Source organism: Bison bison, unplaced genomic scaffold (genome assembly GCF_000754665.1).
Source record: "Bison bison bison isolate TAMUID 2011002044 unplaced genomic scaffold, Bison_UMD1.0 scf7180017864034, whole genome shotgun sequence".
NCBI classification, from domain to species: Eukaryota; Metazoa; Chordata; class Mammalia; order Artiodactyla; family Bovidae; genus Bison; species Bison bison.
In genome coordinates this window covers 3,843,861-3,850,632 of record NW_011494606.1, presented here as the reverse complement: position 1 = coordinate 3,850,632, position 6,772 = coordinate 3,843,861, and positions in this window count along the sequence as shown.

The following is a 6,772-nucleotide window of genomic DNA, read 5'->3' as shown; positions in this document are numbered from 1 at the left end:
CTGCCTTGAAGTGTGTGTCTTTATTGTTCAGTGTTGAGATGATATTTTGTCAAATTCATTTTTTAAAAGTTGTGAAAGTTATACGTGTACGTGGGGGAAAGTTCAGATAAGAAAAATTCAAATAGTAAAAAAAAATTTCATCTCTCTCTGCCTCCCATTTGGACTCTACAGAGGATACTCATTACTTTTTTGAGTAGCTTCTCAGAATTCTTCTGTGTGTATATATGTATTTTTTCTCCTGCTTTTAAAAATGCAAATGGACTTTTAACTTTGCTACACTATTCTGCATCTTGTCATTTTCACTGAGTATATCTTAGACATGTTTTCATTTTGGTATGTATAGATTTTTTTTCTAAATAACAAATTTACAGCATTTAATTCTATGGATGAACTTAAACTTTATTTAACCAGGCCTTCCCTTTGGATTTTTAGGTTTTCAGCTCATCGATATTCTAAATACTATTTCAGTCAGGGAACATCCTTGTGTACTGTGTTTTTCATAGAACAAACTCATTTCTAGCCCTGGAACTTCTGGTTTAGTAACTGAGTGTTAAAAATCCTGACAGAGGCGAACCAGTTGCCTTCCATCTCCTGACATCCTTATTGACATCAGATGTTATCTCATCATTCAGCTTTTGCTAAGATGATGGGAAACATTATTTCATGGTTTTGATTTGAGTTCCTTTATTATGACTGAGGTTGACATATATTTACTGACCTTTTAAATTTGTTTGCTTTTGGGCACTGTGGTCTTTTTCTTGCTATGTGTTAGAAATTCCTTGGTAATGTAAGGAAATTTTCTCTCATATGTCACAGTTTGTAGTTTAAGTACAGTAGTTTTTATATCTACTGAATTTTGTATCTTGCTTGTAAAGTTGTCTCCACTTCAAGTTCATGCACCTTTTTTTACCCGTGTTCTCTTCTAGTGCTTTTATGGCTTTTCCCTCCCACGTCTCTCTTCGGTCCTCTTTTTTTCCCCCCTCTTCCTCTTCCTCCTCTCCTCTTGTTCTTCGGTTTAAATCTTTTTATCTACCTGGAATTTATTTTGATTAAGTATCCAGCTAGCCAAGAACTCTTTTATTTTCCACTGATTTGAATCATAAGTTCAAATCCCGTAAAGTAATTGGATCTGTTTCTGGCTTCTCTGTTCTACTCTGTTGACCTGGCAGTGTGGTGGGACCCTGAGGAGTATTGACTGGGCTCTGTGACCTCGGGCAAGTTGCTTTTCGATGTTGGCCTCAGCTTCTCTACATTGGGACAATAATATCTAAGTTGTAGTGAGCAAATGGGAGAATTAATATTCTTAACGTAGTGCCTAAAACCAAGGTGCCTGGTCAATGTTAAGGACTAATCTTCGTGAGGCTAATGTTTCTTCATTTGTCTTTTTTTTTCTCTAACCAGAAAAGATTGTTTAAATTAATTTGGCTGTGTCAGCTCTCAGTTGCACCATGAGCGATCTTTGTTGTGGCATGCGGGATTTTTCACTGTGGCACAAGGATTCTCTAGTTGTGTGTGTGCTCCAGAGCGTGTGGGCTTCAGAAGTCAGGGCACTCAAATGCTAGTTTTCACACACCAGTCTAGTTGCTCTGTGGCATATGGGATCCTAGATCACCCACCAGAGATTGAACCCATGTCCCTTGCATTGCAAGATGGGAAGTCCCCAAGCCAGAAATTTTTTTAGAAGTTTATTTTTAGAAGGTCTTGAAAATATATTATTATTAGTTTTTTTGTTTATAATGTAGATAGGAGCCTTTCTTCCATTTATATACTTCCAAATGTTAATGTTTCGATATAGGCATTTTAATGGATTTTGCTTCATTTGGATGTCCTGGGTATACTAATCATAATTTACAAGTAATGATAATTTTGCCTTCTCATTTCCAGTATTCATACCTCATATTTGTTTTACCTAATACAGTCTTTGGGATTACCAGAAGAATATTAAAGGGTGACATGAGAGCACATTTTCTGCAACTGTTTGCTTTCACATTTTGATTTAGGGAGTCCCTTTATAGCGGTCTGAAAAATCATTTAGGGCAACTCTCTCACTTTACAGTTGAAGACAGGCTCACAAAGAAGTGAGTTGTTCATCCGAGGTCTCGCAAGGCCCAAGTGTCAGAGCCTGGGGCAGGCTTGGGGCTTCTTGACCCACTGACCGGTGCTCTTTCACTGCAAGACCGACACACCAGTGCCAGAGAAGCTCACCTTAGAATTTCTGCCGGATCTTTGCTGGGCAGCAGTATCGACTGGACTGCAGAAATCAGACAAATTCTAAAGCATCTCTCTTTTTTTTTTCCTCTGTGTTTCAAGTAATGTCTGCTGTATTAAAGTAACAGATGCCCAGATAAAAGAAAATGCTGGCAGGAATATATTTCGTCAGGTACTTGATCTATAAAACTTCAGTATGAGATAAAAACTTCAGGTGGCTCACAAAATCTTGGCTTTTTGGCAAGCTTAGACAAAATTATTTGTTCTAATTTGCCTGTGCTTGGTAAATCTGGTGTGCTCAGTTCATCCGGAGAGCAGGACTGGGGTTTGCTCTGGCCCTAACCAACGGAAAAAACTCAGGAATTGGGGCTTACCCAGCATCTACCGTGTGTCAGCACTGTGTTAGGGGTGTTATAGGCATAGGACATATAGGGATGTTCTAAACCACGTACAAGGACTATGGTCCTTAAATGGGCCATATGGACCTTATGGACAATAAGGACTATGGTCTCTGCCCATGATCATCTTTTTGTCCAGCTAGATGCCCCTATTTGAATCCGATTTTCTATTTTTCCTCAAATTTTAATTTATTTTTATCTGGCAACAAATTTTAATTTTAAAAGTTTACGATGTTACTTTGGAACTCTGGCTTGGGCCACCTTCTGAAAATGTTTCAGAAAACTTTACCATCATCATTTTTAGTATAGTGCCGGGGAGATAGGGACGAAGAACATGCGCAGCTGACAGAAAGGATGAGTCCTTAAGCAATGGTGCCCCCGGCTTCTTTAAAAACATTTTTCTGCTCATACCCTGCTTTGAGCCTCGTGTGTTTGCTAGGTACATTTTAGCCTGTATCTTCTTGAACAGTTTCAGAGGCCAAGTGCCAGGCTTCTCACCCTCCCTACTCCGGCGAAGCTCCTCTGTTCCGGTTTCAGCTTCTGTGTGGAACATGCTGCCCTACTTTAGCGCGATGTCAAAGCTAGTGGAAGAGACAGTGACACAAAAGCACTCTGCAGATTTAATGTGGTCAATTGAGCTTGACTGTCCTTTGAGAGGGATCTAGTTGACAATAATAGTAATGTAAGGATAACTTGGGTTTGTTTTTTTTTAATGGTAAGAAGTAGTGCAGAATAAAGGGCAATGTGACACTAGTTGAAGATGAAACAAAGGCCAGTGTGGTGAAGACAGGGCCACTCACTGCTAATGGCTGCATTAAGTCAACCACCCAAGGCGCGTGTGGTGGAGAAACCGGCCACTTCATGTTTGGGGTGAGGCGTGGTTGCAGCGAGTCATTCTGCCAGAAAAGAAGCATGATTAAGCCAGCTGTGTCAATTACAGGCTGCCTGGCATCTTGGGGCTTAAAGCCAAAAGTCTAATGTCTTATTTTGGGAGAATACGGATGCTAAGAGCTCTTGAATGTTGGTGGAGAGAGCAGCTGGTGTTTTGAAGACCTGAAGACCTTAGGTCTCCTGGAAGTGCCCCCATATTTCCCAGAAAAGTTAATTCTCCTCCCTGTCTTTCGTGTTTATGCTAGCACCTTGCCCCCTTCACCCTGATACCCATCTTGTTAAGAAATACCAACTTCCTTAACAAAAGGAAAATCCAGAAACTCCACTGGTTAACTGGAAGGATGCTCCTTGAGGGTTTTTACCAATGACTACTACCACTTTGATAGGCTCAAGGGCAGGTAAAAAAGGCCCTGATGCCAGAAACTGACATTAAAGTCTGGAGAAGACCAGTATCTTATGGTTCTATAAGTTTAATGTGCTCAAAATGACCTTACAAGAATTGGATCTTGAGATCTGGGGTAGTTGGCTGTAGTTCTGATGTAGGTGGCTCTGGGACCCCACTTGGAGAAGCTCAGCTCTGGATTGATACCTTTAAGAGGCATACCTTGCCCTCCGAGCTTGCATGCCCATACCATCTGATGCCAGAAAGAAGCCACATTCTTACCTGGATTTCTCCTCTCTTGGCTGGCCAAAACTGAGGGACAGCATACTTGAGGTCCACGTCCCCACAGAATACCAGTCAAGGCATGAGGGCCTGAGGCCGCTCTCAGAGCTACCCAAGGGCTGCCCCTGAGCTCCTGGATTTTCTTGCCCTCCTGCATGGGGTCTGACCATGTCAGAACCAACAGGGAGGCCCCCCAGGACATCGTGCACATCTCAAGTTCATAACTTGGTTGGAGGTCCTTTCCTTCTACTAGAGGTGAGTCTAGAATTGAAGAAGCCCTGACAATGTGAAGAGCGAATTCTAAAACCACCTGCAGTTGGTAATTGGGTGTGCAGAGTCAGACCTCGCCCCAGGCGTGTTTTCCGCCTGCGCACTTGCGTGCTATAGAATGGCTTTAGTACCACAAGGCCAGATGGGCCAATAATGCTTTTAAAAGACTGAACCCTTTTAAAGCTGGTTATGCATCATGTTCACACTCTTGAGTTCAAGCCTTAGTTTCACCATAAATAATTACTCTCGACTACCAGATAGAGCATTGCTAATAACTCCCCAAATGAACCATAATATGAATTTTCATGTTGATTTGCAGTTGCATTTTGGACTGCTTGCCACCATGCCAAAAATGCTTCAGAGACTGCTATTCATCTCCCCACCCCCAGACATTGGCAAATGTGCCCCCAACTCCTCTAAGAGGCCCTTTGGGTCTCTGAGGACCCCTGGTGATCTCCTGTAGGAAATTACACTCTGGAGACTTGCTGGAATGAGAAAGTCTTTCAAACTGCAGGCTGGAGCCAAGTAAAGTTGAACAGCATTACCATGATGGCACAGTTCCCTGTATGCAGCATGGAAGGTCACGTGTGCCCGTTAACCCCTTATTTCATGTTTTCTAGCCTATATATTCATGGGCACATTGGAGTCGCTAGGGGAACTCAGACACAAACGATGCCCTGGCCCCTCTCCCAGCTGACTAAATCTGACCCCCATGGGTGGGCCCTTTGCACAGGCAGCATGTAAAGCTCTCAGGTGATTGTACTGTGCAGTGGGGCTTGAGAAGCACTGCTCTAGCGTGAGGCTTTGTCCCTGTTAAGTATATCTTCCCTGCTTGTCCCACCAGCACTCTTAAGGGCAGTCGTGCCTTAAGATACTTACACCCCACAGCAAATGATTTCAGAAAGAGAGAACTGCTAAGATAGAGAAGACGAGAGCAGCACAGTGTGAGGGCTGAAGGCCCTGAAGATTCAGACAAGCCTCCCACTTTTTCTACCTTTTGACCCTTTAGCTGTTCTTTGCCTCAGGTAGCGGGGGGCATGGAGGGACTGTGACATCCCAGAGATAAACATGGCCTCTGAGTCCAGAGGTTGCAATTCAGTGACTTCTGGGCTGCATCTGATCTATTGATAGATTGTGTGGCCTGTGGTGTGACAGCACAAGGCAGATTTTAAAATGTGAATGCCAGTTTCCAAAAGGTTTCATATGAAAGCATTCTCAGTCGATGGTGTTCTACAGAAGACTTGCTACCAAACAATGCATTTTGGGTGTGGGGTCATACTCCACTTATGAGGGTGATGACTCAAATGAAGTATGATTTTTAAATGCTACCTTCTGATTTTGGTTTCACCATTTGAGGAAAAAATATTCCCATGACAAATCAGAAGTGACTGCATATCAATTCCTTCTACCTCTTCAGATCAAATCCATCTACGGCTGGGTGAGAGTGACAGCGTGGCCTGAGGGACACCAGTCCTGAAATTCGTCTGGAATTTGCTGTGGAACCAGGGGCTCGCTCTTAACTTCTCTGGTTCTGAGTGTCCTCCTCTATGGGGGAAAGGGACCAAATAATTTCTGAGGTTCTCCTGGTTTCTTGGGATTCCAGCGGCATGAGAATAGCAAGGTGAGGAAACTGGAAGTCAGGGTCTGAAAATCGGCCCTGAGATGTCAGCCTAGAGAAATCTGGGAGAAAAGAGAGGGAACGAAGGGGTAGAAGCTATAGGGATATGTGCTTTCAACCATCTACACTGGCTAAAGAAGGAACAGTGGGCGTGGGAGGGAGGGAGGACCCCATCACTGAGCTGCCCACCCCAGACAGGTGGCCCTGGCAGGGGATGCTGTAGGGAGCGAGGGGTGGACATGCCCCTTCCTGACAGGAGCCCCTCACCCGCCTCTCGTTGTCAGAGCGCAGCTCGCTAGGACATGTTCTGCCCACAAAAGGATGGCAGCCTCTTGGTTGTTTTTAAACACTGTATTTTTAAAATTTTCTTAAAAATATTTACGACAGTAAAGGTCGTACTGTGTGTCAGGGGACAGATGCCTTTGATGGATCCCCTTTCATTCCTACCTCAAAACCAGGTCAAGGCATAAATTATTCGGCTGGGCACCAGGCGTGCCTCTTGTCCTCGGGGCCCCATCACTGGTGGGTCCACTTGTCCCAGGGGCTGGCCGATCAGATATTTGCCACCAAGGTTGCACAGGCTCCGGAGGTCCCCGCACTGGCTTTATCCAGTACGTTCCGTGGAGAACCCCTCAGCACTGGTCCAGCGCTTCTCCCGGGCATGGGTGATGGGTGAGCAGAAGGGAGGAATTGGAGGTGGGGTTGGTGGCGGGGTGTGTGTGT